The sequence below is a fragment of the Rousettus aegyptiacus genome, unplaced genomic scaffold, assembly GCF_014176215.1.
Source record: "Rousettus aegyptiacus isolate mRouAeg1 unplaced genomic scaffold, mRouAeg1.p scaffold_m13_p_17, whole genome shotgun sequence".
Lineage (NCBI taxonomy): Eukaryota > Metazoa > Chordata > Mammalia > Chiroptera > Pteropodidae > Rousettus > Rousettus aegyptiacus.
In genome coordinates, this window is record NW_023416292.1 from 2,007,997 (window position 1) to 2,019,269 (window position 11,273).

The window sequence follows — 11,273 nt, forward strand, 5'->3', positions numbered from 1 at the left end:
CCCCAAATGGAGATGGGACAAAAGCATAAAAAGACAAGATTGCCACCATCTCATGAGCCACTCCACCTGGGGAAAGCAAAGAGGAGCTGAAAACAAAGACGGAGCGAAGGAGGCAGAAAAGGAGGGAGAATGGCACCCTGGCCTTCCACCAGCCACAGGGCTGTAAGCATCGGGGTCAGCAGTGCGTTCTCCGAGGTGGCCTGTATTTGATGAAAGACATCTGCTTGATTAGGTTTCTTGTGTTGGAACTTTATATATATAGATTTTAAGAGATGAACAAACAAAAGCGAGTTCGTCTGGAGCCTCTCAACGGTGTGCTTTTTTGTCCGGCTTCTTTCTCTTGACATTTTCCTGTATGTAGTAAGCCATTGTCATTGCTGTATAATATTCCACTATGTGAATGTGCCACAACTTTTATATCCATTGTTATATCTGGTGGAGGATTATAATTCAGGTCAACCATCTCTTATTTGAAAACTTGGGACCAGATATGTTTCAGAATTTTAGAGAGATGATTAAGGAGCATGCAGCTCCCTATGTAGGCTCTATGTTAGAACTCTGTAATCTTACGGCCGTGCCACCCTGAACATGCCCAATCCTGCTGGTCTCAGAAGCTAAGCAGGGTCGGGCCTGGTTCGTACTTGGATGGGAGACCACCCCGGAAGACCAGGTGCTGTAGGCGTTGAAAGAATAAAAAGAACCCTGTAATCAAACATATTAATGTTTCTGCAAGTAAATGCATGAGTGTTCATCCTATAAATAGCTTCACTCCAGGTCAGGTCAGGTTTTGTCGCCAAATGAGTGTAGGCCAGATCTAGTTGTAGCTCCAAATAAGGGCTGACAACATTTTTGGCTTTCAGGGCTTTTGGATTTCAGAATTGAGAACTAGGGATTATGTACCTGTACTTTATTAGTCAAATTTAATTTGGGAAATCTTAGCAGAAACATGAATTGGATACCACCCTACAGATATCGGCCAAAATCAGAAACGAAAGTCCCGTGTTTAAGCAGTGACACGTGGTTTAGCAGGAAGCTTGGAGCCGGCTAAGTCCGGGCTCAAACCCTGACTCTGAGAGGCGGAGAGACCCGGCGGTGCTGGCTGCTGCCCTCTCTGAGCCTGCCGATCGCCTCCATCTATTTGAACATTGTAAACCTTTGTTTTTATAACCACAGCTCCTAATCTTATAAATTGTTGATTATATTTTTCTCTTTTATCCTTTTAATCTGTTAGTCCTTTAGTTCTTTTACTTATCTTGATCATTCCTTATCTCTGTATTGCCCTTTATAATTTTATATTACATTCTTTTATCTCATCTCATCTTCTTGTTTTTATAGTTATTGTGCTATTTTTTTAGTGACTGGGAGAAGGCTTGGGTTTGGAAGAGCAAGCAGAGCTAATTTATCCCTTGCCCCTCCCTCAGAGCCAGATTGCTCCAAACTTGGAAAAGTTTTCATCCCTGAGAAGATTTCTGTGGGGTGGGAGCCCTCAAAATTTAAGCTGAAGCCTTAACCCAGAATTGGTTTTAGAACTTTTGAAGCCTCAGAAAACACTGAGTCTCAAAGTAGGAAACTGTTCTAAGTGGTGGGGATTTATTTCTGGGCAAAGATTTCTTTGTTCTGGGAGACCAGACCGGGGGTGCCTAAACCTTTCCTTCTCCCCACATATAAGTGCTCATCACCCTTTCACAAGCTCAAGAATACTCCGTGGTAAGGAGGCAGCAAGTGTGTTTAATCCTTCCCCTCATAACAGATGTTTCTTTTCTGTAGGGATACAGAAGATATTGTTCCTGGAAGTCGCAGAGACAAGTGAGGTTGTGGTCTTGTTCGAACTGCTGCTACATTGGGCACAGAGAGGAAGCCGCCGGAAGGAGGGCCAGCCACTAATTCTCCCCAGCCTGGCAGAGATGTCCTTTAACACCCACCTGGGGGAAATGCTGACATCTCCTCACAGGGTTACAGCAGACTGAAGAAATCCAACTTTGGGAAGTGTGTTGAATGGAGGGAGGGTGGTCAAATCTCTACTCAGAGTTGGGCCAAGTCCTAGACTACCGTTTTGTCCAAGGCTTTGCACATTCTGTCAATTGCCCCAGGACGAGGCAGACACCAAGAGGGAGGGAGACCTGAGAGACTAGGCCTGACAGTGCTTTGGGGCTCTGATGATCCCTGATAAGAAAGTCTGGATATCCATCCCGCCTCCCCAATCCTGCTCTTTGAGGAAGGAGAAGGCAGGCCTGGGGAACAGATGAGCAGGCTGAGACTGAGGGGCCGGGGACTCAGAGCACACCTGGCCCTAACTCGTTTTTCCCACATCCCCCTTCTTCACCCAGCTTTCGTCTGAACGGCTGCACCAGATTCCAAGTGAGCTGTGAGCAGTTAAGGAGCAGCCTGTGCTCTCGCTTAGGACAGGGTGGTAGAGCAGGGACCTGCCTCCCCAGCCCGTCCACCTAGGTCACTGCAGTCAGGACAACAGGGACTTCATGGGGACCCGTAGTTGTGCTGGGCAACATCAGGGCTGACTGCTGGAGAACTGAGAGCTAAATTTGGGGTTATTTTTAGTGCATTTTATCATTTAGTTTCATACCACTTTTACATCATTTTAATAATCTTTTTATTTCTTTTAATTTACTTTATCTTTTTAATGAACTATTATATCATTTTTATCTTCCTATTTTCTATTTCTTCACCTTAATAAACTGGGTGCTGGAGGCCCAGTTCTCAGGGGAGAGGTGTGAGGCCACCCAAGCAGAGGAGGCTGGATGCTCTGTCCTCTTGGATTGGACCTTCGAATCCCCTTACCCGGTGAGTCTTGTCCCTAGTGACCCCTCCCAACTCTTAAAAACTTCGGTCTGTGGAATTCAGGATTTCCCAGGCCAGAATTCTCCCCTAGGTTGATAATATATTTACCTATACTGATAACACATTTGAACCAGGCGGATGATGGTCACACATACTATTTTTATAATTAGAAAGGTAACATACGCTCATCATGAAGAAATGCAAATATAAAAATGTATGAGGCAAAAAAGTATATGTCCCCCACTCCCCCAAGTCCTGCTCCAGGCTCAGAATAACCTTGGTAACATATGTGTGTGGAAATAATCTGCAGCAGAGATATACACATGTCTCTTTGAAATTTGGTAGGTAAAGCCAAAAATGTTAAGCCAATTTTTATCCTTACCAACAGTTTATAAGAGGGTCCCTTTCCTCCTTTGCCCACATCCTCACCCACACAGCAGAAGGTCCAAACCAGACCTTTTGAAATCTTTTCTGGATTAGCCCATCCCTGCCCTGCACCCCTCCCCCCAGCCCAGACAGTTCAGATTCAGGGAAGGAGTCAATGTGAGGTGACCCTTGTTGATTAATCACGATGAGATGCACTGTCTTTGCAGGGCTAGGCTTCTATTCTGGCTTTGCCCCCAGGCAGTCTGGGCACTGGCATCAGGAAGGTTCAGCTCCTAGAGCACATGCCAAAGGGGCTTCCTTCAGCCCAGCAGAAGCAGAAACTTACCCGCTCACTCAGGAGACCTCCAGGTGTGACAGAGTGGGTGGGTGACTGACTTTGTGTTCACGTGGGCAGATACCCATGGAACAACAAGTGTGAATCATGCCTGAAGCTCCATCTGGATTTTTCCCATATCCCGATCCTCTCCCAGAGGGAATGGGCCAAGCCTTCCCTCCATACCCTTCCACCACATCTAATAGGATCACATCGCTTTGGGGAATCTTCCCAATAGCATGTGTGCACCTGGCATGGGTCTCCCCGCCAGCCTGCTGCAGCAGGTGGGCAGTATGTGGGTGGGCAGGGAGGAGGTGGGTGTCGACATAGTCAGCTTCAGAGATGCTCCAACTGCATATGAGATGAATGGGAGGGCAGCTCAAGCTAAGGGTAAATGGGTGTGGCTGTCAGGTGGGACCAAGTGAAGAAGAGTCAGAGATGAGTTGAGAAGGAAAGTTGCTTATAAGGAGACCCTCACGGCCACTGGACCTGGTACCAGCTCTCTTGCCAAGGCCTAGCAGCTGGTTGAAAGGTGGGAACTAGTCACCATCTCAGGCAACTGATTTGACTTCTTCCTGAGTTACCTAAACAGCTATCTTTGGCCTCAAGGAACAGCTCTCAGTTTTATTACTTGAAAGCTAAGACATGTCATCTTCTCCATCTCCTTCAGCAGTGTGGTTCTATTAGGCAGGAACCCCAGAGAGGGAGAGGTTAGAGAGCTGTAGCCCGTGGTGCCAAGTGCCTGGATATCATCTAGGGTCTGCCTGGTTGTGGCGAGTGAGGTGTCCCCAACAGGGGTAAAAGTTCCATTTACCCCAGTTGCCCTCAAAAGGAACAAAACCTCTCTTTGCAGGAGAGGCTATTTGAATCAACAAAATTTCCTTTAGTTATAGACTGGCTTACCCTACAGCAGGGGTCCCCAGCCCCTGGGCTGCAGACTGGTACCAGTCTGTGGCCTGTTAGGAACCGGGCCACATACCAGGAAGTGAGCAGTGGGCAAGTGACAAGCTTCACCTGTGTTTGTAGCTGGCCTAGTGTTAGCATCACCGCCTCAGCTCCACCTCGGATCATCAGGCACTAGATTTTCATAGGAGCACCGGTCCCTGGTGCCAAAAAGGTTGGGGACTGCTGCCCTACACCCATTCCAAACCTCTTTTTTTTTTTTTTTTTTTTTTTTTATCATTCTCTACCTTAGAGACTGGAAAAACTAAAGCCACCTTTTTTGTCTTCTGTAGCTGTAAAAGACCTTTGACAGTATCCTGGACAATTAGACATAAGCAAAAACCTTTTTGGCTTTTTAAAAAAAATGAGACAGATGTATCTGGCATCACCCCTTACCCCTGTTGCCACTGCACCCCCTGAAATGGGGACATGATGCCTAGAGCTATGGCATCCATATTGTGACTCTGAGAGAAAGACCAAGAAAAATACAAGGTGTTTTCTTTAATATTATAATGTCCTAAACCAAAGTCAGCTACTGACAACCTCTAAAATTTTTGTTATGTAAAGAAAATAAGCCACAATTTATCTAAGCCTTTGTTAGTTGGCTTTTCTCTTTCTTTCTTTCTTTTTTTTTTTTTTAAAATTTTTCCCCCAGCTTTATTGATATATAATAGACAATTAGTTGCCGGCTTTTCTCTTTCTTGTCATTGAAAAAGCATTCCTAAGTGATAAACTTACATATGGATGTTTTTATAAGGAAGGAGGCTTAAAGGAACCCTTAGCCTCTACAGTTGAACAGGGAAGATGAATCACCAAGGCCTCCATTCAGAAGGGAAATACCCAAAAAGGAGTTCTCTCCCTCCCTAGCATGACCTAGACCTCTTAGCTCTGCTCAGGTCCCCCATGTTGGCCTCACCTTGCCCCCAGATGAAGGGCTCTGTATTGTTCACTCAGTGCAGGATAAATCTAGGCCCCTGGGCTAAGTGCCACAGAACTAAAAAAGACAGCTTTACCATGATGGTCCCTCTGCCCCTCTATTCCATGAGGATCCTAAGATGTGCTCCTGAGACGTGAGCTAGGCCTTGGGCCTCACTCCCAGGACAATGATACGGCTGCTGCAGAGGCATATTTGGCTGCTCTTCCGCCAACTGCTCCTCCCTGGGTTCCTGGAACCATGAGACCCCATCTCATGAGGCTTGCCAGACAAACTGGGGATTCAGGCAGCCTGGAACATAAAGAGCAGACCCTAGGGGATAAGTGAAATGAAACTACCTAATATGTCCTCACGTTACCACCTTTGTTAGGGGATATGAATCCCCAGAGTTAATCCTCACTAATTGTCCCTTCTCTCTCTCCTTCAACGGGGCCTCTGCTTCTCCTTCTTGGCCTGCCCTCAAAGGATCCTCTATCCTTCCCCTTTTCTCACTCTCATCTTTCATTCATTTTTGTGGCTTCTATAGCTCCTGGACTCCTGGGTCTCTTTCTCCAGCCCAGGCATCCCTCCCGAGATCCAGCTTCAAGTATCTATTTCTTGCACATTTATACTTGAGCTTCATAAACTCAATATGTTCAAAATGTATATCTTGTCCCCAAATCTTCTCCTACCTGTTCATATCTTAAATGGCTCCAGTACCCCCTATATTAATTTCCTGTTGCTGTTATAACAAATTACCACAAACTTAGTGGCTTATAACACCACATATTTATTATCTTACACTCCAGGATGTCAGAAATCCAAAATGGCGCTCACTGAGCTAAAATCAAGGAGTTGGCAGGGCTGCATTCCTCCTGGAGGCTCTGGGGACAACCCGTCGCCTTGCTTATCTAGGCTTCTAGAGCGTACCTGCATTCTTCGGCTCATGGCTCCGTTCCTCCATCTTGAACGCCAACAATCGCATCACTCTATGCATCACTCGGCATCTGTCATCAGATCTTCCTTTTCCAAATATCTCGCCTCCCTCTTCCGCATATAAGAATTCTCATGATTACATTGGGCAAAACTGGATAACCCAAGATTATCTCCCTATCATCAGATCCTTAATTTAATCACATCAGCCAAGTCCGTTTTGTTATATAGGTAACACATACATAGTTTTCAGGGATTAGGCTGTGAACATCTTTAGGGGGCCATTATTCTGTCTACCACACCCACCTAGACTCTTCCCTTTAATAATAATTGCTACTGTTCCTCAAAAAGATTTTGTAGTTTAGGCTCTGAGCTGTCTCCCCCCCCCCCCCCAAGTATTTTCATACACTACAGAGACAATATGAAATGAAAAGAGAGCTTTGGACTCCCACAATTCTACTAGCAGAAAGCAAGGTGAGAAAAACTATTCAGTTGCAAGCACATGCTAGCTTTCATGAAAAAGGAAGGATGACACTGAGGTCAGAACCAAGAGCTCAGAGGGGAAAGCCAAGAACCATGGAGAACTATTCCATCTGCCCGGCCGGATTTCAGAATTGCTATGGACCATTTTCCTTTTTTTGAAGAGGAATATGTATAGCAGCTATCTTATGCCTCTCCCACATTGTGCATAGGTTGTGTTGGGGGGCGCCAGATAACATCTCCTTGTTTAACTGGCTGAGAGGAACATTTATGGGAGCTGGACCTGAGGGTCCTTTTCTGCACCTGGGCTTGATTTAGATAATGATGCTATAAAGAAGCAAGATTTTTGGCTCTTTGTGAAGGGGTGAGTACGTTTTGTATGAGGGAGGGATGCAAACATTAGAGCCCAGAGGACAGAGGCAGCCAGCCTCCAAGATGGTGCCAGTGATCCCTGTTTCCTGATAGTCACACCTTTGTGCAGTCCCTCTCACAGTGCCCCAATATCATATAGCCGAAGTGATGGTATGCCACTTCTGAGATAGCATGTCAAAGACCTTGGCCATTGTTTGGGGTGTGCTATCTTTGTCTGTCTCCTGGATTACTCATTGTGGGGGAAGCAAGCTGCCATGCTGTGAGTAGCCCTATGGAGAAGCCCACATGGCAAGGAGGAGAGACACTAAGCTAGAAACATCCCACTCAGCCCCTTCCGGAATCCCGATCCTCAGAAACTGTATGAGATAATATGTTCATCACATGTTACTGAATTTGGGAGTAACCTGTTGTGGAGCAATAACTATTTGAAGGGGCTAAAGAGATATGCGTGAGGGGATCCCTGGAAGCAATTCCACACTTCGAATGTCCTTAAACAGCTGTGTTGACTGGGGACTCTTTTGTAGTTCTTTCCTCTGCCCGGGGCGCGTGATGTTGATATGGCCAACTTGCTTGCCTTTCAGCTCTCTCCAGAAAGGCTCTTCTAGCTCCCCAGCCCGAAGCGGTGCCTGTGTCATTCGTTTTCATGCTTCCTGCAGTAATTCTCTGCTTAGCATTTATCACTCTGATATCTTTGGTGGGTTTTGCTATCTGTCTCCATGAGATCAGGGAACTTGTCTCTTGCTCAGCACCCAAAACAGTGTTTGACATAAATAAATGAGTCCGACCAGCTCTCATTTCCTGTCATCGCTTCCCTACAGCCATCTCTCCTGTCTGGCTGAACTACTGGAAGTTGCTTTTGAATCATTCTGTTTCACACATTGTGATTTCTCCTAGAATGCCTTTCCCCTTTTGTCTTTTGTTCTCAATTGATGAAAACCTACACATCTTACTGAGAAAGTTCAGCTGCCTGAGTCAGGTGCCCCCATAACACCCAGAGCTTTCCTCATCATAACGTTCACCACCATTGTTGCGATCTGTTGTCTAGGTGTATGTACCCTGCAAGATGTCGAACTCTGGGGGTTCTGGGCTATTGCTTTCACCATGGCATCCCCGGGAACCTGGCGGAGTGGTGGGCCTGTAGCAGTACTTAGTAGGCACTCGGTAAGTAGAGAGATAAATCAGGAGAAAGGCAAAGGCCCTGCGAGAGGTGGCTGGCGTTGGCTTGTACCCACGTTGTGTTACCTCTCTCCCCGGAGCCTTGCTCCCTGATGGCCGAGGAAGGGGCGGGACCCATTCCGCATCTCCTGTGCATTAGTGTTTCCACCTAAGTGAAACTCACCGTGTGAAACGACCCTTGACAGAGCAAGGTGAATTGCAGCACTGGAAATAGCCCTAGGGGTTGGGCGAAGGGGTGACCTCCATGGCCAGGCACTTGCATCCCAGAACACCTTTCTATTAATCTCTAGAGACATGTTGCTGCTTCTCCTGCCCTCCCTGCCACAGCATCTGAAGGGCTCTGTGGAGTTTCCAGTGGTCGTGGGACCTCTGCTCTTCCACAGGGCACTAAAACCTGCCTTACTGTCCGCCCTGCTTTTCCACCACATATGGTGGGAAGGCCAAGTGGTGGGTGACAGCATGGGTGATAGAAGGGAACAGATGAATTGGGAAGCAGAAACAGAGTGGGAGAGAAGGAGAGGAAGAAGTGGGGGCCATTGCTGGCTTGCACTATTGAAGACTCTCCTGTTTTGAAACTCCCAGCACAGCCCCCTGGACGCACAGCACCCCCCATCCCAACATAAAAAGCCCTCTCTCAGAACAAAAGGCCTGTCACCGAGAGCACTTATTTAACAACAATAACAGCAAAACACACAAGGTACAAAAAACATTTTTCTCAAAAATTTTTCCAATTCAATTCAACAAATATTTATTTTCCTGAAAAAGCAGAGATATATAAAGAAATAGAAACATGTGGATTTTTTTCTCATTTTTGATTGAAAAGCCTATCGGCACAACCAGAAGAACAGCATTGTCCCAGTGAGCCAAAGCACAATAGGAAAGCCTTTTTAAAATAGAAAAGAACACTAATATATAAATATACCAAGGTAATTTAAAACACAGTAGAGCCTCAGTTCTAGAGCGGGGGATGGGTCCCAGGCTCACAGGCAACTTGTGCTCTGTCTTCTGTGTGGGCTGCTTGGGGCAGCAGTTTAATTCAGGGTGGGCCTCCACAGTCCAGTTAACAACATGTGATATGGGGATACCTGTAAAACTATTATCAATAAAGATATACCTAACTAGGAAAAAAAATTGAGAAAGCAAATGGGAGTCCAGGGAACCAGCTTTGGGTAAGGAAAGAACACTCAATTTCCTCACCTGGAAAATGGATTCGATGACCTGCACTGTTCTGTCAAACACTAATAGGCTGTGGTTCTAAGGGCGTTACTAAGGAATCCAGGGACAAATATGGTGGAGGAGACATGAAAATCCCATTAGGGACCCCGTGGCTACCTCTATTAGAAACAAAAGACCAGGCCAAATGAATTGCAACCCAAAACTCCTCAAAGGACAGCCCATTGATTTGGTCCAGGTCCTAGCAGGGTGTGTAACCTGTGCGCTATACGTGCATCTTTCATAGGTTTTGATCACATGTGAAATCGATCTGTGCATATTCATTTATTTTAGTGATGTGTGTCACACAGAATGTGGAGTTGGGCAAGTCGTGTGAGATGATACCAAGTAAGGTACAACCTGCTGCCAGGTAGAGGCGAGAGGCATGGGCTGAGCACACAAGACTTTTCCAGGATGGTGTCAGAGAGAGACAGCTTTACCCCAATGGTGACAAGTCCAGGTGAGTAGGAGACGCCTCACTCACCACAACTTTCTTGGACTCTGGAAGTGGGTTACATAACCTTCAGCCATAACAATAAAGATCAGTGGTGACGTGTACAGTAGCGGTGAGTATAACAACTGTGCTGACTTGTTTAGTATTGTTTTGAGCTCTCTGAGTCCCTCTAAGGGGGGACTGTTTGAAAAGGTGCCACAAACACTGGCGGGAAGGCCTGGGTAAGACGGATGCTCAGAGGGCAGCTTTCCCGGTGGGCTGCCTTCCTGGGCAGAGGTGAGGACTCTTGGGGCTCATCGTTTTCTGCCTGGTCCTGGAGCCCTTGTCTGCCTCTGCTGCCTCTCTTCTCTGCTGCGGTTTTCTGCGCTACCCACGCCCAACCCACACAGAGGCACTGAGGGGGGACCTGCCGTATTCTCTGCCCCCACCCCACGCCCACAGACACTTCATTCATGAAAGCCATTCCCTACTTAATTATTTGCAGATCTTTCTCTTTTGAGTCTCCCAAAGTCCAAAGACAGTGTGGATAATTAAACCTGGAGAGACCAGGGGAAGAGGCCCACCCCCTGGGACTTTGAAAGTGGGGATGGGTGATGAGGTTACCACTGATCTTTATTGTTATAGCTGAAGGTTATTTAGCCCACTCCCAGAGGAACTTTGTCAGCTGCCCGCCCCGCCGCCGGCTTGCTGAAGACGAAGCTGGCCTGCCTGGGACCTGGAGCCCTGCTTTCAGTTGGCTTGAGGTGGACTAGGGACAGCGGCTGGCTGTTTACTCATTTGCACTCCTTGGGGCAGTTATATCTCCCATCCCTAGACTTCACTGCATTTCTCATTCTCCTTGTCAGGACCATATCTTTTGTCTTTCTGGCCATCTCAGTCCCAGGGCATCCTAACCTGATCAGCCATCCCGGGAACCAAAGCTCAGGGTCAGAAAGGAGCCTGTTCCTGCAGGGCCCTGCAGTAGCCTCCACTCAGTGTTGAGAGCTTTCCCAGGCATGCCCTGGAAAGGAAACTGGGGCGGGAGGAATGAGGTTCCCTAAAAATACATTTAGATTTCCCAGTGGAGGGACGAGTGGGAGAGTGGAAGCCAGGACTGTGAACTAACTACACTGGACATTGAGCTTGGCTCCGTCTCCGAGGTATGAAGGCTTCTGCTGGAAAAATCATCCCTGGAAGAGAACGGGAAAGAGAAAAAATTCTTTTGCCCACAAATAAATCTCTAAGGGCTGTCCTGGGCCACAGAGATTAAGTATATTGTTGTTTGCGATAGTAATACATTTTTCTAGAGTACGCTA

The 11,273-nt window shown here is 46.9% G+C and overlaps 1 pseudogene; it reads left to right on the plus strand.

Moving 5' to 3' along the window:
* Positions 1–564: 564 nt before the first annotated feature.
* LOC118613181 lies at positions 565–682 on the plus strand (annotated as a pseudogene).
* Positions 683–11,273: the final 10,591 nt, after the last annotated feature.